The following is a 20,580-nucleotide window of genomic DNA, read 5'->3' as shown; positions in this document are numbered from 1 at the left end:
TTAAAAAGAATAGTAGAAATGAGCTTGCCAACCTCTTTCATTTTATACACTAGGGACCTTGGGCTTGGGTGGAATGAGGCTGCTTGTTCATGGTCGTGCAACTCTTTATTGCTTTGAGAGGGTTTCTGCTCCCCCAAACCAGATGAGAAGAGGTAGGAGAAGGGCATGGAGAGTTAGTGAGGGCAGCAGTGGAAGAGGACAGTAGCAATCCTAACTAGAGGGACTGGAAGTCCCAGAATGAATGTCCAGGGTGGAGAGAATTTCCAACTCAGGCTTAATGAGACTTGGGTAGCATGGACTCAGTGTTTACTTTCCCTTGAGTATAAATCATCTTCTCACCATTCTATGGATAATTTTCCTCTAAATAGCACTCAGCACTTCAAACCACCCCATGCCAGTTTAGTGCTGCTGGGTAGTCTGTTACTAAACCCTGCAGGGTAAGTAATTTTGTTTTCTGCCAAACTCATCTCAAGAAAAATAAAGCTACCTAGGAGATTCCATTACTTGTGTCTCTTTTGGTTGCAAGTGATTGAAACTCTAATTTCAGTTGCATGTTAAGCAATCAGGTTTAGGTAACAAAAAATGCTGCCAGGATTCTCACTCACCATCCCTTATCTGTTCTCTGCACATCAGCTTCATTATCTCATGTTGATGATGAACTTGGTAAGAACCTCAGAGCTTCACCCACAGAGGAGAACTGACCTCTACTTTCTCTAGTTTCATCTTCAAAAATCCCCAGGCACAGTGTTAGGTCATGAGCACATTCCTCCACCAGAAAAAGAAAAAAAAAAGTCTAAAGAACTCCAGGGAGGGGGCGCCTGGGTGGCTCATTAGGTTAAGTATGTCTTTGGCTCAGGTCATAATCCCAGGGTCCTGGGATCAAGCCTCATGTTAGGCTCCCTGTTCAGAAGGGAGCCTGCTTCTCCCTCTGCTCGTGTCTTCTCTCTCTCTCTCTCTCAAATAAATAAAGTCTTTAAAAAAAGAAAAAGAAAAAAGAACCCCAGGGAGAACCTGGGGATATGCAAGACTCAGCAGCTGCTCTTCTACTTCTGGAGACCTTCTCAGTAGGATAGCAGAGGCAGTGCTGAGCAAATAAAATAGGAATTGTCCACAGCAAGCTTGCATTCAGGAGACAATGAGGACAGAGTCCTCCCATTCAGTAACTATTTCTTTAATCTCATGGGATTATGATACTTTTTCAGTGCTTTAAAAATATATAAGTAAGTATAAGTGATATTAGATTACATTAACCAAATAATTGATATCAGATCTGATATAGAGAACCAAATAAAACAAATGTAAAATTAGAGCAATAAAAATCAGTTACTTAAAAGGATGTTTTCATTTCAGCACAGACATACCGTTTTGATTAAAGTTATGACATTTACTGCAAAATGAACTTTGAATTCCTATAGCATGTCCATAATAACTTAAATAAATATATGTAATTGTTTTTAGATCAGTTGCATGTAGATTAGTTGCATTTGACATAACCTCCCAGTATTTTTAATATGGATATACACTCAACAATTTATCATTATAAATTTATAAATTTTATTTTTATAAGTATTAGAAAACCCAACTCAAAAGAAAATTCAGTCATAAATCATAGTGAGTCCTGAAGATAGTGGTAGTTTCAGCCTTGAGTGTTGAGATTTTCCTGACTGGTTTGGACTCTGCCTGATATAAAAGTCAATTTCCCTCCCTCTTCCCTCCATGTTGATCTCTATATTTCCCATTTGTTTAATGTTTACTTAGGTATATCTAAAATTTTACATATCTTTATACCGAAAATTAAACAGAAATGTCTATTTCTTTTTACAGTAATAGATCATACATTATTAGCTAAGGTTCTCAGTAACTGGAAACAGTATCAAATATAGCTGGTTTAAGCAGAACGGAATTTATTAGAGAGCACTAAGTACCAGAGTTTCTGGCAAAGCCACAGAGACAGATTTGCATTATATGCAGTCCAAACTAAAAGGAGCCAGGAGAAAGGCTCATCTACACCACAGACTATTCTAGCAGAAAATCTACTGCCGAGACTACACAGTTGGGCAGCCAGAACACTGGGACTTGACACTTGAATCTATACCATAGCTGCCCCAGAAGAGCCAAATGTCCCCAGCATCACTCATTAGAGAAGAACTGACCTTTCCACATACAGCTGTGTCTCACCTTGCCTTTCTTTATCTCATTATGTCAGCCCAGGAGAACCTTGGCCACATCTGGAACCCAAGATTCACATAAGCTTGGGAAAAAACAGTTTCTGCTTTTCCAATCTCACAAGTGCACAGAGGGTTGCTAAAAAAATAAAAATTAAAAAAAAAAAAGTTAGAATAGACCTTGCATAGCCAACACAAAGTATCTGCCTCATGTTCTGTACAATTTGTTGCAATTTCCTCTTTCCACTTAACAGCTTGATCTTTAACAGCTTGATGTTTTTCTGAGTCAATACACATAAAGCCATGTGATGGTTAATTTTATGTGTCAACTTGTCTAGACTATAATATCCAGCTGTTTAATCAAATACTAATCAGGGTGTTGCTATAAAGGTATTTTGTACATGTGTTAACATCTACAATCAGTTAGCTTTAAGTAAATGCAATTACTCTTGATATTGTGGGTGGGACTCATCCAGTCAATTGAAGACTTTAGAGCAAAAATGACAAACATCTATCATAACAAATAAAAGCTCAGGTACATCACACAATAAATGCTTATTCCTTGATAGTATAAATCTGATGTGGGTGGGGCAGTCCCTCCTCCATATTGAACTGTGCCATCTGGGACACAGGCCCTCCAAGGCCCACATAGCAGAGGAAGAGAAGAGTGGTAGAAGTCACACCTCTTCCAACTGCCTCCACATGTCAGTCCTTTTGCCTACATTCATAGGCCAGAAGTAGTTGTGTGGTCCCAAGCTAATTGCAAGGAAGTTTGGGAAATGTAGATAAGGCTATGGATATTTGAGAACACTAACAGGTTCTGTCGTAAAACCTTCCATTGCCAAAGGACATTTAATTAAACCATGTTAAATTCATGTTTCTTTAAAAAATATATTGTTAATAGGAAGGGAGAAAGGGGAGGGGAGGAAGGAAAGAAGAAAGGATATTATTTATAGGTTATTTCATTCCTATAGGTTAAATTTCTAAATGGAATAATGAGACTATCTATATTCACATTTTAAGTTTAACAGATACTTGAAAAATAATTTCTGATAATGTGTAACAGGTTCACTCCTACCAGCAGTAGGAAAGCATTTGTTTTTGCACACCCTCATCATCACTGAATGTTACTAATATTTTAAATGTTTTCCATTCTGATGATATTTTCAAGTTATAAATGTTCAATTAGTTAAGTATAACATGTACTTATTATTTATATTTCACTTTCTGGAATTGCCTGTACATACAGTTTGCCCATTTCTATATTTGATGGTAGGATCTTTTCTTACTTTTAGAGAATAGCTCTATTTATTTTATAGCAATTGATCTTCTGTGTATTATTTTGTTGCAGATATGTTCTTGCTGTTATGTACGTTTGTTTTGTTATCTCTTGCAATCCAGACCTTACTTTACTCTGCTCAAATCCATTACATTTATCTTTTATGACGTGTCCTGTTTAATTTAGGAAATTCAGTCAAAACCAAAGTTAAAAAAAAAGTCTACTATAGTTTTTTCAGATACATTATATTTCCTTTTTCTAATTAGTTTTTTCATTTATCTGAAATTTATTTTTAAATTGTATGAGTTGAATATCACTTTATTTTCTTCCAAATCAATGGTCAAATAGCTAAAAACTTTTATTGAGTAGCCATTCTTTCCTATACATAATAGAATAGAATCTCTAATGTATATTTAATTCCCATATACTGAAGCCTATTTTGGGTCCTCTGTTCAGCTCTGTTGCTTTGCTTGGTTATTCTTTTTCTTTCTTAATCTGCACATTTATTGCAAATTTAAAAATCTGGGGTGAGACAAGTCCCCTTCTATTACATGTAGTTTTCAATATTTTCTTAGCAATGTTATACTTGATTCTTTCATGTGGTTATGGACATTTGTGTTTGTCTCTCCAGTTTCATTTGCCCTCTTCACTACCCTGTTGCAGGAGGCTGGCATCTGCGGACTGCTTCACTCTGAATCTCTTACCTGTTGCCATTTGGGTTTGGTCAAGAAGAGGCACCCACAGGAAACTGAAGGACAGATATGGCATTTATTCACTCAGCTCCTTCCCAGCAGGACTACCAGTCCTCAGTAGCTTCCATCCAATGGCCACAATTCTTGTGGGGTGGTCCTCTCCTACAGCTAGAGTTAGAACTCTCTGGTTTCCAGTCCCTCCCCTTTCTCATTGGTTAAGCCCTCATGATCATAACGTGAATATAGGGCTTCACCATCTCCTGCAGGTTCCACTTCACCCTACCAAAACCTTTGTAAATCAACCCTTTATTAAACTTCCCTCAATTACTCCCTTTGAAATTTGAATGTGCCATCTATTTTCTGCCGCAAAGCTAATGATATACAAAGGAACTGTGAATGGAACACGAGATAACCACTGGGACTATTACTGGAACCATGTGAAGTGCATATACGAATGTGGGAAGGATTTATGTTTGTTAGTAAACCTTCCCCACTGGGAACATCATCACTTTTCATTTCATTTGTCATTCAGTGAATGTTTTTCTTTAAACAATTTTTTAACATTCTTGTTAGCTTATTCCTATTGAGATTAGAATATTTTTTATTTCCATTCTAACAGGTTTTTGTTACTATAAAGGAAAATCATTAAACTGTATATTTATCATATTTTCAGGTAACTTACTATATCCCCTTACTATTTACAATGATTTTTTTCTGACTTGTGGAATTACCTAGGTATACACACAAATCATGAAAATCATGATAATTTTATTTCTGGTTTTCAAGTGTTGATACAACTTACTCTCTTGTTGTGCTGCATGAACCAGAAATACAAAGTAAAACTGAAAGTAATGATTTATTAGAGCCAGTCCTCTCTTTTATTTGATTTTAAAATCAATGACTTTACTATTTTATCATTTATTAGGATTTTTCTTCTTTTTTCTGGAAAAAAATTTTTACCACTTTTATTCCCAATTTATTTATTTACTTTAAATCAGTTGTTTTACTTAAATTATTTCCAAGAATCTATTGATAGTGAGAAGGTTTTTGTCCCCCTGTAATTTAATATTACAAGTCATATAGCTAGATCTTAGCTTTGAAACATTCTTGCATCCTCGTAATGAACTATTTGGCCACAGTATATTATTTTTCTTTTAAAACACTCCCGTGAGGGGCGCCTGGGTGGCTGAGTTGTTAAGCATCTGCGTTCCACTCAGGGCATGATCCCAGAGTCCTGGGATCAAGCCCCACATCAGGCTCCTCTGCTGGGAGCCTGCTTCTTCCTCTCCCACTCCTCCTGCTTGTATTTCCTCTCTCACTGGCTGTCTCTCTCTCTGTCAGATAAATAAATAAAATCCTTAAAAAAAAAAAAACACACTCCTGTGATTTCCATTTGCCAAGATCACAGTTGGGATATTTCCATTTATATTCACAAGTGACCTAGATTAAATTTTGTATTACCTTTTCAAATTTTTGTTTGAAGGGTTATGTTCACTTTATACAATGAATTTTTGAAGCTTTTTTTCATGCTCTGGAAAAGTCTGAATACATAGAAAATGCCTGTTTCTTGAAGGCTAACTAGAACTTAACTATAAAACCAGCCAAACTTAATATGTCTTAGTGGTAGATTGTTAGTAGTCTTTTACACACACACAACATAAAAATACATATGGCTATTGGTCTGTTCAAATACTTTGTTTCTTCATGAGTAAATTTTTTATTTTATAGATTGCTACAAATCATTCATTTCTTCACTTGCTTTTGCTTTCAGTGTTCCACTCTACTTTTTATTTATTTTGTTTTCAATTGTTTATTTTTAGATTTAACTTTATAAATTTTATTACTTTGCTTTCTTTTACTCTTCTCTTTTCTTAAGTTGAACACTTAAACATGCATGTTCTCTCCCTTTTGCTAATAAGCTTCCAGGTTATGCATTTTTTAAAAATTTAAGCCATATCTCATAGATTTCAACAACTAGTGTTCTTATTCCTATAAACTTCTAGATTATTTCTAATTTCACTTTTGTTTTTCTCTTGATCCAGAAATTACTTTTAAAACCTTAATTTCAGTTGCAGTTGTTTTAAGATTTGATTAAACTTTTAGTTATCTCATTCTTGAGATGTTATTCTTTTTGTTTATATTTTTGTTTTGCAGCCAAATAATGAGATCTTTTAAATAGCCACATTTTGGAACTTTTAAGATTTATTTTTGTGATCAAGTACATGATAATTTTATTGTAATTTTTATATTTTCTGTGTGAAATCCTTTTAATAGCATTACTTTTTTCCCCAATGATCCATCCAGTTCTGGAAGAGGGGTATTAAAGTTCCACTGTTCTTGAATACTCTGCCAGTTATCAAGTTCTTGTCTCTCAATTCCAAATGTATCCTTCATTGCCCTACTTGTAAAACTGGAGCCAGATGCTATAAACCTTTCTCCTTTGACACCTAGCATAATATTAGCCTTTGTCAGTAGAGGGTGGTGGAGGAACACTGCACATGTAAGTTTCACAATCACCCTACATAGCTTCTAAGCAATTCAACTTCACTGCATGGGCAGCCTCCTGGTAACTTTTGTTGCTATTCCAACAGGCGTTCCTGCTTAGCAGCCGCAATCTGCCATACCAGTACCATGGTAAACTTCACCATCCAAGGGCTTTAGTCACATCCTTTCTCATGATACCTAAATCTTAGGCTGGAGTAAAGGGTGAAGTGAGGGAAGTAGCTTTCCCAAGCTCATTCCTTCCTTAGGTACTCAGTCTCAGCCCTTGGGGTGGTGGCTGTACCCTTTATCTGCCTGCCGGCAGTGGCCAGCAATCGTGTACCAATGGATGAAGGATTACTCCAAACTTTTCCGTGGAAGAGAAGAGAAGACAAGGGGGTCAATGCTCAGAGGGGAAGACCCTTTGCTCTTCTTTGCTCCCGCTTTTATTGGTCCTTCAAGGTAATCACAAATCCTTTATCACTGTTCCTCAAGCACAGGATGTGTGACAAGGGATCTTACTGAAACTGGGAGGATCTGTTTACCGGGAAGATACAATATGCTAATTTGCGTGTTCTACGAGTTCTGCTAAAGATGGCCTAAGGGACAGTGCCTACATCTCTTAGATCACAGGGCAACTGTTTGGGCTAGGAAGGTTTGGGGAAGGCGACTCCCCTCGGCATTCCAAAGGCAGAATGGTCACACAGGCCTTGGCATTCCAAAGGCCTACACCCTTCTCCATAAACTTCCCTGCCCTCTGCGGCCTCCGTGTTACATTTTGTTAAGCCAGGTATTATGGCTGATTTCATACTCTACATTAACCCCAACATATGCCCTTCCTACATTCTTTAGAGCTCACTTTACTTCTTAGTAGTTAATCTCCTGTTACTTGCTAAAAATTCTTTATATTAAACTTTCCCTGCTCAAATTGCAGTATCATTATTATCTCCTGACTGGACCCTTTCTGATACATATACCAAGTAGTTTTGCAGCTTTTTAAAAACTTATTATTGGATGATGTTTCTCTGCTACATTCGATGCTTTATTTTTCTGTAGTATTCCTCATTTTTTGATATCGTAATGACCACCCCTTTTTCTTTGCATTTAATATTTATATCTTTGCTCTCCCTTATAACCTTTGTGGGTTTGGGGTTTTTTTTAATTTCAGTTACATCTCTTATAAAAAGCAGACACCTGGACTTCAGCTTTTACTTGAAGAATTCAACCTATTTACATTTATTGTGAAAAGTGATATGTTTGTTCTAATTCCCATCTAATTTTATGTTAATTTCTTTATTATTTTCGTTCCTTTTCTTATGCTTTTCTTCTTCCACTAGCTTGAACAAGTTATTCTTTGTGTGTGCTCTGTTTATTTTGTTTTGCATTCCAGTTGCCCCTAACAATAATTTAGAAATAGTAATGTTTCTCTATTTGCTAGTTAATTAGCATGTATTTTAAACAGTCATATTAAAACCCATATTTCCCTGAGATTGTATTGAAATTAATAGTACTTTTACCATTCCCCACAATGATGGGACCTTAAGAATATGTTACCCTCTCATTCATTCATACCATTTCCAAATCCTAGATTTTCTGAACTATTTCAGAAATGTAATTCCATAGTATTTTTCACTTTTTCCTTTAGAGTATGCCTTTTCTCAATATATTTATTCAAAAGTGATATTACAATTTGCAATCACTTTATTCTCATTCACATATTTTACTAGATTCATTGCTCACTGCTATTTCTTGTATTCTTTATTTTCCATTTGCTTTAGCTCTCTATTCAAATTTATTACCATTTATGCTGGAGTACATCCTTGAGTAATTTTGAATAAGAATATGAGTAGAATACTTTGAGTTCCTACATATCCAAAAAATGTCCCTCTTTTGTCATCATATGAATAACTTTTCTGAGAGAAGGATTTTTATGCAATAGTGCTTTCTCTCTCAAAAGTTTATAAACATTATTCCACTAGCATCTAGTGTGGCATATAAGAAGTCAAAGTCAAACATTCCTTTTCCATTATATTCAGTTGTTGTATCTGTCTGAAAAATGTGTATTTTTTTCTCTTTCCACAGAGACCAGAAATTTCACAAAGATATGTCTAAGTGTGTGTGTGTGTGTGTGTGTGTGTGTGTGTGTTCATCATGTCTGCCTGACATTTGGTAAACCTTTTGATCTTCAGATCAGGGAGTTGAAGATTATTGCTTTGATTATTGATTCCACTTCCATCTGCTCCTTTTTCTCTTGAAATGCTGATTATTTGCATATTTCTTCTCCTAGGACTGTTGTCCATATCTCTTATATTTTCAGTCATGATTTACATTTCTTAGTATTTCTCCTTTATGTTGAAATATAGTTCCTCCATTTAACCTTCTGATCACAAACTGAGTTTTCAGCAGTATTGATTCTGTTTTTTACTTTTAATGGTGCTGTCTCCCCAGTCCAGAGCCACCTGTTTCCATTTTTCAGCTTTGTCTCCTTCCTGAGCTTTGTTTGCATATTCCTGTAAGAAAGTGAGAGTCTCTTCAGCATGAGCTTTCACCCTAGCTCTTCAGCAGTGGTAGGTGGTCAGGCAGTAAAGATACGAGATTTTCTCTACCAGAAGATGGGAGGTGACAGGGCTAAATCAAGTCTTCTCCACTAGGGCTTAGGCAGGAGGCTCTGCCAGTATAGAGAACCATACCTCCCAGCTATATGGAAAAGGAGTAATCTACCCTACCTACACATTTTTCTCAGACAACTAGTATCAGCAGGCAAAGTATTTCTTCTGGGGACTACATAGCGTAAGAAGATAGGTCGGTTCTTCTCTCTGTGTTAGCTCAAGTGCTTCACGTAACTGAGCTACAAGGCAGAGATTTTCACTATGGGTTTATCACAGATGCAAAGCCACACTGAAATGACTGGGTCTTCAGTCATCTTGGCATTGGCAACAGTGGTGCTCTGACCTTGCATCTTGTCATCAGTGAATCTGAAGCTTCAGATGTCACATTTGGTATCTCTTCCATCTTTTCCAGTTTTAGGGTCTTAGTAATTCAGTGCTCCAATGGAAGGGAAGTCAAAGTGATATATGCTCAAGGCATTTCCCCCTGCTCATGTTAACCTTCATTGTTTTGGTAAGTCTTGCTACAAAAGAAATTATTCTTTTTGTAAAATATTCAGACATTTGAGGGGCGCCTGGGTGGCACAGCGGTTAAGCGTCTGCCTTCGGCTCAGTGCGGGATCCCGGCATTATGGGATCGGGCCCCACATCAGGCTCCTCTGCTATGAGCCTGCTTCTTCCTCTCCCACTCCCCCTGCTTGTGTTCCCTCTCTCGCTGGCTGTCTCTACCTCTGTCAAATAAATAAATAAAATCTTTAAAAAAAATATTCAGACATTTGAGAAATACACAATGCACTATGGGAAAATTTCTATAGTCTCACATCCCATTCTATTCCACCCCATCCCAGCCCCAAATCACCATGAATGATTTGGTATGATTTTTCTTCAGGTTCTCTTTCTGTGTAGATATTAATAAGATAAGTATGAAATTTATAGTCAAAATCCTAAGCAAATTCTCTTCATTTTTACAATGAGTTCATACCTTGTTCTGAAATCCCAGTTTACTTAATGAGTAATTCAGATCAATTTCAGGATTTCTTGCAATCCAATACAGTGATTTCTTGATGGCTTCAGGTTTATGAATCAGGTACCTCCTGGATTCATATTCATTTCCAGGATTTTCTCTACATCTACCTGTTCTCTCACTTGTCTATATTCTTATGGCCTGCTGCCAAATGGGGTTAGTAAGTGTATTAGTCAGAGTTCTCCAGAGAAACAGAACCAATAGAATATACAGAGAGATAAATAAGAGGATATTTATTATAGGAATTGGCTCAGGCAGTTACGGAGGTGGAGAAGTCCCATGATCTGACATCTACAAGCTAGAAAACCTGAGAAACTTTCAGTCCAAGTCTGAAGGTCTACGTCCCAGGCTGAGTCCAAAATCCGAGAAGCAGGAGGGCAAGAGAAGATGGATGTCTCAGCTCAAGCAGTGAGAGCAAATTTGCCTTTCCTTCATCTTTTTGTTCTAGTCGGGCCCTTAACAGACTGGATGATGGCCACCCACACTGGGGAGGACCATCTGCTTTACTTAGTTCACCAACTGAAATAGTAATCTCTTCCAGAAACATCTTCACAGACACACTCAGAAATAATGTTTTTACCAGCTATTTGGGCATCTTGTAGCCCAGTCAAGTTGATGCAGAAAATTAACCATTTCAATAAGAAAAAAGAGATCATTTTTATACTTGGGCCATTGTTAGGACTCTACAGATACACCCCTCCCATCTGTGCCCACACTTCCTAGAGCTTCCTCAAGCTTTCAGCCCAGCTGGTATTTCCTGGAGTAGGGCTTCTTGGAGATTTCCACCACATATGCTATCTATGACCTAGGATGTCCTCTCTTCACCATTGCTATGTGGTTGTGACTTTCCCCTCACCTTACACTTCTTCAAATATTTGCAGGTCTCCTGGCCCTGCCCCTGTAGAAGTAGCAGACTACTTCTACATCCCACTGGGACAATTTGGCTCTGCCCATTCCTTTTGGAAGTCAGAAGAAATGCTTTTCTGTCTCCCACTTCTGCTATCTCTACATACCATAAAGCCATTTCTTCTGCTCTTTGTACTTTATGGTCTGGAGTACTCTAACTAACTTCCCACCTGAAGAATTATACAGATTTTCCTAATCTTAGATCTTTAGTTCTCAAACAACAAGGGAAAATCTTGTTTTCTTCTCTCCTTCCTCCCATTGTGTATATGGCATGGGGAAGGGGCTGTTGGAAGGCAGAAAAAAGCAACCCACTTACTCCATTTTATCCCAGTTCTTCCTCCTCTTCCTGCCAAATTCAGCCAACCTTTGCAAATGTGTCTTTACTTTCACACTAGGAAAGAACAAAAGTAGCAGTTGTCATAACAAATTATTGTTATCAAAGTATTAGTCTACCACAAATTAAAACCTTACATAGCAATAAAGCATATCAACATTTTATTGTTGAACACGCAGATGTGCTGGCCTCCTGTGGATATTAGCTTTTTTTTTTCACTCACCTTATACTAAACATTGCATGGGACATACTTATACTAAAAAAAATATTCATTGTTTATCTTAAATCCAAATTCAGCTGGGTTTCCTGTATGTTTTCCGCCATCTCTACATCAGTCCCTTTCAAAAGGGCTAGTCAGTCTCCTTCTCAATAATCAGAACCTTCCTCCATAGCATGAAACATCTCTGAATGCCAGTCTTTCTTTCATATGACTCTGCCCTCCTTAGGATACTGGTTTGGTAATTCATCGTTAGTTTGTATGTTTGTTTTTAGTACCTTAAAGCAGATTTTTAAAATATATATTATCTGTTGTCTTTGAGTTCAGTGAAAGAGTGAATTACCCACCGTATCTGAAAATAGAAGTCTGCATGTGTATTTCTGAACCTGTCATCTACCGTGGTCCACAAGATGTTGAAGGGTTCAGTTGCTACTCAGATGATATTGGAAGTTTTATTTTTGACCTAAATGACCATCCTGGAAGCAATGTAAGGTTGTGGGCCTCCTTTCACAAGACCCTGTGCTGGCTATTGAACACTTCTAATTGAGGGGATGTACCTCTTAGGACCTAGTCTATGTGACAGTTAAAGGAATGGATCACCTCTGGACTACTTCCAGCAACTCAAGTGAGCACTGAAGTTTCAAAGACCAAGCACCAAGGGGTGCCTGGGTGGCTCAGTTGGTTAAGCGTCCAACTCTTTTTTTTTTTTTTAAGATTTTTTATTTATTTATTCGACAGAGATAGAGACAGCCAGCGAGAGAGGGAACACAAGCAGGGGGAGTGGGAGAGGAAGAAGCAGGCTCATAGCAGAGGAGCCTGATGTGGGGCTCAATCCCATAACGCCAGGATCACGCCCTGAGCTGAAGGCAGACGCTTAACCGCTGTGCCACCCAGGCGCCCCTAAGCGTCCAACTCTTGGTTTCGGCTCAGGTCATGATCTCAGGGTCATGGGATCGAGCCCCATGCCGTCAGTCTCCAAGCTCAGCATGGAGTCTGCTTGAGATTCTCTCTCCCTCTCCAGTCTTCCCTTCCCCTACACTCTTGCACACATGTGTGTTCTCTCTTTCTCTTTCTCTCTCCAAAATAAGTAAATAAATCTTTTTAAAAAAATAGAAACTCTGTTTGGGATTCTCTCTCCCTCTTCCTCTGCCTCTCTAGCTCATGCTCTCTCTCTCTCAAATAAATAAATAAAATCTTAAAAGCACAAAACAAAAACAAAGACCAAGCACAGAACACAGTTCTGATGCCCGGAACAATCAATAAAACCTCCCTCTCTCCCATCCCACAATGTTTCACGAATAGTGAGAATCTGGGGACTCCTCCATTTTCTGGCAAAGTACGAATTTTTCCTGTAAGGCTCTGACCTGCTCTAGCCAGACCTAAATCTCCAGGCTCCACCCACATACTTCGTCAAAGGGCTCCATCCAGACATAGGATATAGTTGAGGTGAGCAGCCTCCCACCTTATATATCCTTCAACAAAAGTTAGGCATTCAGCTGCAGAAACAAAGGAACATGCTGTTATAAAGCCATGTTCAGTTTCCAAAGTTGCACCCTGCAGACTTCTATCTGATGCCTACAAACTGGTAACATTTCAGGGGTATGTTTTAACCACAGCTTATTTACAACAAGGAGATCATATTATGCATACGGTGTTACATTTGATTTACTATCTCTGCGAAATCCTCTTGTGCAAGCACATACAGTCCTATCTTGTTCCTTTTAATATGTGCACTGTTTAATTGCATTAATATGTCATGGTTTATTTGTCATTATTTTAAAATTCAAAATTAACAAACCTTTTTCTGTATCTTGGGGGAAAGTAGCCTAACTGTATATATTTAATTTAGTGAAGTAGTGTGAGAGAATGGAGCTTTTTTAGCTCCACTCCTCAGTTAATATCTGGGTATATTTAAGCATTGGCAGCCCAGAGGTGGCTTCATCAATATTCATCCTAAAATTACATCCTGGCTATATAGCAAATCTGCACTGGCTACATGGGTCTGGGAACTTGACAGTTGCTCATTATTGCTTACCTTGTGCCTAATCACGCCCCCCCCATTCACATTCCCCATAGGCTGCTCTAAGATGTTATGATCTTTTAAGCTTGCTTTCCCAGCTCTTCACTGTAAGTCATAATATCTCCATGTGCTCCACTGAGAAGATAGAGGTATTTGAGTAGAATTTTCCTTACCTTACCTTAGCAACCTCTGACCAACCTAAAATATTCTCATCCTTTCTCTTTCTCCTAGTGTCTCATCTCACACAAAGATATTTCTTTTCTCCACCTGGACTCCACAAGATGATCAGATGTCATGTGAGTACCCAAATAAAAATACATTTGGTACCCAGGGGATTAAACCACATGAAAGTTTAACATGTGTGCCTGACTTCCAAGGTATGAAATAGAAGAAAAGTGTACATTGAAAGGAAAAAAGGGAGGGGCGAGGAAGTAATGTGCAATACATTAATAATACAACAAGTAAAACACTGAGCTTCATGATGTTGCAGACTGACAAAGTTACAGAACAGTATTTTGAGTAAATATTCAATCATAGCTCACAATGTCTATTGATACTTAACATTCCAGGCAATGTTGTGTGATATTAGCAGTAATTTTTAAGATGGAAACAATAGGGGGACTTCACAAAGAGCAGAAAAACCCCAACTCTTAATTCTCAAGCCTGAGTCAGATTAATAAACATATAAATTTTGGAGATTAAAATAATCTTTATAGGATTAAAAAATAGACACTGAATAAAGGGAAAATGTGGAATCATAAACTTAAACAAATAGCATTCATTCTTTTCAGGTTTCAAGTACATGAAAACACATCTTTATTTTTGCCAATGTATATTACCCCTTTTTATTATAAATCAGTTTTCTGGTCTGATAATAATTGTTTCATGTTCCCTTTGTGCCATTAGCCACTCACTAATGACCTTCAGGGGTCATTATTATTATGCTGTTAGAGAAAAAAGTATCTCCTTTTTATAACCACTTGTTTCAATTTATTAAAGAGTATTTTTCCTTTTAAATTACGACATTTATGATGTAGAATATTTTTAAGTAATATTGATTATCCAAATAAAGCACAGGTAAATATTTTGCAAAATTTAATCAGACATTGCAAGATCATATGTATTTTTGAGTATACAAACTACATGTTACAATCTTTACATAGTAAAGGACTGGGTTTCACTGAAGTATTAGATATTTAATGACTGGAGTATTCCATTTGAACAGGTAAAATTATGAGTTATAAACAATTTGAGCAAAGGGTATTCCTTATAAAAGTTTTAAGTTTATTCAATGACTGCCTCAACAAAAAATAGTTATTTTCTCATACCTTGAATAGTTCATAAAGAAATCTTTTTGTAGATGCTTAGGGAACCTTTATTAGAAGTCATTTGGGCTTACTGGGCTAAAAACAGAGCTTCAAAATTAGGCAGACCTGGATTCTAATCCCAACCAGACCACTTGTGCGCTGTATAACCTTCAGTAGATTATCCAGATTACTTAAATGACTTCCCCAAGCCTCAGGTTTCCCATACATACATAGGGATGAGAATACCCACTTCATAGTATTTCTGTTGAGAAGATTAAATGAGCACATGTAAACCACACAACTTCTCATAGAATTCCTTTAATAAGTGGTTATTAATATGATTAGCATAATAATTATTTAAACTGATGTCCTTTGTATATACTTTGTTTACATTTGCTCCAAAAGTTTGTTTAAAATTAAAGGCATTTCTTGAAATATTAAACATGCTGAAATTTGCTACATTTACTAAATGTAAGATATACGTATGTTTTAACACAATCTCACTTGGATAATGAAAATTTATAAGTTCATTCATTTTTTTTTATCTTGCATTATTATGGAAAAAATACTGCACTACAGAAGCAGAGAGCTCAGGAAACCTCAGAAATTAGAGAGAGGCATAGGGAGCTAGAGAGATAGTAGTAGCACCGTAGAATAGTTCAAGCCATGGCGATGCTGAAGGTACATTCATTTGGAGGGAATTATGTTTCCTCTCATTTTGTTTTACTTTTTCACACTGCCATCCCTGGAAATATAAAGAGCTAATAAGGCTTTTTAAATGGCTGGTGCTGGTAAGTAGTCAAATATTTAGAGGCCAAGGGTCTTTAATCACCTAAGTGCTTTTCAATGAATACTGATGTGACAATGGTTCATATTTAATTGATTCCAAAGTGACTTTATGCTAAGTAATGGTTCACTAAAGAATTTAAAATCGTAGCTACTCCCAATTAAAAAATATACATCTTCTTCTATGTCAGAGTTGTTACCAGACTTGTCAGAGCAAGTCACAGGGTCACTGAGACTCTACGGACAGAAGTAGTAAATATAAGCATGTCTGTGTGCACTTGTGCAGCTGTCGGAGGAAAGATGAAGAGGAGGAACTTCCAATTATTTTAAATTTGTCTTATAAATATAAGTGAATTTCCTTTGAAGGTCTCTAAAGACACAGCTAGTAGAACTGATCAAAATATGACATTTTGAGAATTGAATACAAAAACACCAGAGTAATTTAAGTTCGCCAATTACCAGTACTGGAAATACATGTTTTGTTGCAGCAAAATGAATCTCAACAAGGCTTGTGTAGATCTCTAATTTTGCTAGAGGGCACATCTATATTTCAGATATTCATAAGTATTTCTTCTACTATTAGAACTTTTTTATTATTGCAAGAGCTAATGTAAATCTAAGAAGCTCAGTGAGCATTAATGTATAAAATTACCATCCTCTCACATCGACTTATCACTGCAATCATTATTCTAACTAGAAGCATGCTAGAACAGTTTGAAAGCCAAAAGAGAGTAATCAGTGATTTAAATCACTGGTCTTATTACCTATTAACAGAAACCACCAACAGAAGTTGATTTTTAGGAGAATCAGAACAGCTGGAAAGAAAGATAAGGGGAAAGAAACTTGTGTTGAAATCCTATTTTCACTGAGCCCTTCTGTGAAGTTTAATGAGAAGGATGCTGTACTCTGTAAAGACATTTTAATTCCACTTTCATAAAGGTGGAAGAAAGCACTTATAATGCCATTTCTTTAACAAACACATTATTTGTGATAAATATTCAGCCAGTGTTGCCGAGAAAGCATTCACACAGGTGATGCATTACTATTGCATTAAGCAAAGTTAAGAGATTTTAATTGTCTTGGGTAATACTGGATCTGAATTATCTTGAATCACATACCTGTTGCATATTTCCCAGTTAATTATTGCTTTGATAATTACAGTAAAGAAAATTTCTCCCCTCACCTCCCCACAGGCATGTACACCAAACACAGACATAAGAGTATAAATATACACACCAGAAGCACACTACCATGGCTAAAAAGCTTGGTTTTGCTGTTGACAGATAAGTATAGTAGCTTTTGAAATGCATTCTTTTAAAAAAGATGATTATTCAAACCAACCAACTGGCAATCATATTGTGAGGACTATGTATATCAAGAAAGTGGTCATATTGTTAGGTCTCCTTAAATTTTCAACCTATTAAGAAAAAAGATAGGTGAGAGTTTGGCTAGTTGACACTTACAAAATCAGTATCTTTGTTAAGAAAAATGTTTTTATTTCATTTTATTTAATATGTGAGTTTCATAGACTTAAAACATACTTGACGATATTCTTAGCACTGCAGAGGGTACCAAAGATGCCAACCCTCATACCTGTTGAGAAAAAAAAAATTAATGCAATAATTGAAGCACAATAGAAAATATAATATTCATGCACCAAAATGATTGTAAATGTCTCACAGTTAGAAACAAGAAAGGTTACCATTGAGTAAAATTGAGTATTTAGAAGTCTGTGAAGAGAAAGCTGGGTTCAAACAGTTCCTTGAAGATTTAGAATTAGGGAGTCGGCAAGAAAGGATGACATCCTTTCTTCCTTTACTATGTTTGTAGAATAGTGTCCATTTTCCCATCAAACTTAAATTCACAATATTAGTATAAACTAGAACCAGTATACTCTTGGCATTTGAAAAAGATATACTGGAGGACTTTTGATCCTTGATTCACAAATGTTGCACTATCCTACAAATTTCCCCCAAAATAAAATTGATTAAATATTTTAAGTTGCCCTTTCTGACTCTTAATAAGATTTACTATATAGAGAAGAAAACTCTGGGGCTGGGTGTAGGAAAGGGGGGAAGAGATTCTCTTCTTAGCTCAAAGAGAATGGGACCCATTCACACAGTGACCTCAGTGAGATAACAACTGGCTTTTGGGTGTGCTTGAGAATTCTGAAAAAATCTCTTAAGTCCCAAGGGTTTACTATATAACCCAAAGTGAGGACATTCACTTTGGGCATACCTGAATCATGTCTAGAGCTCTTTAAAAAGACAAATGCTTTTACTCCCTTCTGGACATTCTGAGGAAGACCAAGGCATCTGAATTTTTTAAAATTTCCTGTACGATTCTGATGTTCAGCTACTGGCACCAGAGAACCACCTACTAGAAAAAGTTACCTGACCAAAATGTTTCAGTAATCATATTAAAAACCTGTGAGTAATAAAATTCCAACATGTCAGAATTTCTGCCCGTAAATATTTCTGAAACACGAAAAAACAAATTTTAATGTCTGCATTCAAATATTTATTTGATTATCAAAATAAGGGCAGTAAAATACCAAAAGCTTATCAAAGAAGAGTGTGAAAAAAAAATGCCAGAATTTTCAGAGTTATGATGTCTTTGTGAAAAACATGATTTCAGTCTTTAAGAACTATTTTGGGTATACTCTAATGCAGTGTTGTAGAAATTGCACTTTAGAGAGATAATGCAGCTTTATATTTCCATTTATTCATCATCTGTAATCATATAATGAACAAAATCTGGTCACAGAACAGCCTTTCAAAAGAATAAGATAACTTGGAGGAAATTGTAAGTTTATCTCTTTAAGCTAACCTCTTTTAAAAAAACCAAATTGTTGCTCCTTATATAACATTACAGAAGTTGACCTATTAAATGCCCAACTCCTGCCAATCATAATGATGCTCATATTCCCTCTGTGTTTATCTACAAGAAAATCACTTTATGAAAAACATGCTACTGATTCTCTGAAAAATGAAAATGTCTTTCATTGGAAATATTAAGGCAAGAAATTTCTCAAGAGGCTACAAAATTTTATTTGAAAATAAAAGATATATTTTCAAGACACCTGGGTGGCTCAGTCAGTTAAGTATCTGACTCTTGATCTCAGCTCAGGTCTTGGATCTCACGGTCATGAGTTCAAATGGGCTCCCCACTTGGGAGCCTACTTTAAAAAAAAAAAAAAGATATATTTTCTTGGAAGGGAATTTCTGAATATTGAAATTTGTCAGCTCTTCAAATATTAATGGATGACATGAACAAAAATTCAAAAACATCTCGAGCATTATTTATTAAATTGATATATCAGTTCTCTATGGTTGCTGTAATAAATTACCCAAACTTGATGGTTTAAATCAACACACACTGATTCTTACACAGTTGTAGAGGTCGAAGTCAAAATCAGTTTCACTGGGCTGAAATCAAGATGTTGGCAAGACCATGCTCCTTGAGAGGCTCTAGGGGAGAATTGCTTTTTCCAGCTTCTAGAGGTACATTCCTTGCATTCCTTGGCTCCGGGCCCCTTGCTTCATCTTCAAAGGCAGCAGCAAAGCATCTTCAAATCTCTTCTCTGTTCCACCATCACATGATGGATATTACTCGAATATCCCTCTGCTTCCCATTTAAACTCTGGTGATTACATCTAAGGCCGACCTAGATAATCCAGGAAAATTTCCCCATCTCAAGATCCTTAATTTAATTACATCTGCAAGGACCTTCTCTCACCCCTCCCCCCCCACCCCCCCCATAAGATAACATTCACAGATTACAAGGATTGAGACCTGGATATCTTTGAGGGCCATTATTCAGCTAACCAGAGTTGACAAGATAGCTCTTTATCTGAAAGTATAAAAAAATAATAACAGGTGAAAATTCTTTGAGAAAGGACAGTAGGGAGGGGAAAATTGTCTTACTAGATATTAAAATATGATTTAAACCTGCAGTAATTACAGGAAAAAGGGCACCAGTGTAGGCTTCTAGCTGGCCATCTTGTATACATGAGAACACAATATGTGGTAAAACATCATAAACCAGTGAGGAGGAAATCAGTTATTTGGAAAATGCAGTTATTTTCTTTAAAAAAAAAAAAAAGGCAAATTAGAATATATCATGTGATACCATACCTCAGGATATATTTTAGAAGGCCTAAAAAATTTAAAGATTTTATTTATTTATTTATTTATTTATTTATTTATTTATTTATTTATTTATCTATCTATCTATCTATCTATCAGAGAGAGAAAGAGAGAGCATAAGCAGGAGGAGTGGAAGCCAGAGGGAGAAACAGACTCCCTGCTGGGATCATCACTTGAGCCGGAGACAGCTGCCTAACTGACAGAGTCACCCAGGCATCCCTAGAAGGCCTAAAAAATTGAATCACAAGTGAAAAAGAAAGTAAAATATGTCCAAGAAAAATGATAGGTATTTAACTGATTTAGTTCATTTGTAAGAACCTGCCAAATACAAAGAAAGTGAGAAGACCATAAAAAGTTTGGTTGACTTGAGTGTGCAAAAATTCTAAAAGCATATCCAACAAAAATATAAACAAATTTAAGAATCAAGCAATAAATTGGAAAAACATTTGCAATAAGGTTGTAAGCAACTGGTTAATATTCTTAATGTAAAATTGACTTTACATATTAATAAGAAAAAACATAAAACCAAAATGAGAAAGTGAACAAAAGCCCACTGCTAGAAGAAATACAAATATCTAATAAACATAAAAATATGATTACTCCTGATGAATCAAA

General features: G+C 36.4%; 1 long non-coding RNA gene across 1 annotated transcript in view; it reads left to right on the top strand.

Annotated features, from left to right (window-relative positions):
* LOC148109706 (uncharacterized) overlaps nt 1–14,253 on the top strand; it is a 113,009-nt gene extending 98,756 nt beyond the window's left edge. Inside the window, exon 3 of the long non-coding RNA XR_015725088.1 lies at nt 13,956–14,253. This is a non-coding gene — a long non-coding RNA (uncharacterized LOC148109706). The remainder of the gene's footprint in view (nt 1–13,955) is intronic.
* The last annotated feature ends 6,327 nt before the right edge of the window (nt 14,254–20,580 follow it).

Source organism: Ursus americanus, chromosome 7 (assembly GCF_024610735.1).
Source record: "Ursus americanus isolate L20-20 chromosome 7, mUrsAme1.1.p, whole genome shotgun sequence".
NCBI classification, from domain to species: Eukaryota; Metazoa; Chordata; class Mammalia; order Carnivora; family Ursidae; genus Ursus; species Ursus americanus.
Note: the sequence above shows the minus strand (reverse complement) of the source record. Positions and strands in the feature narration are given on the sequence as shown.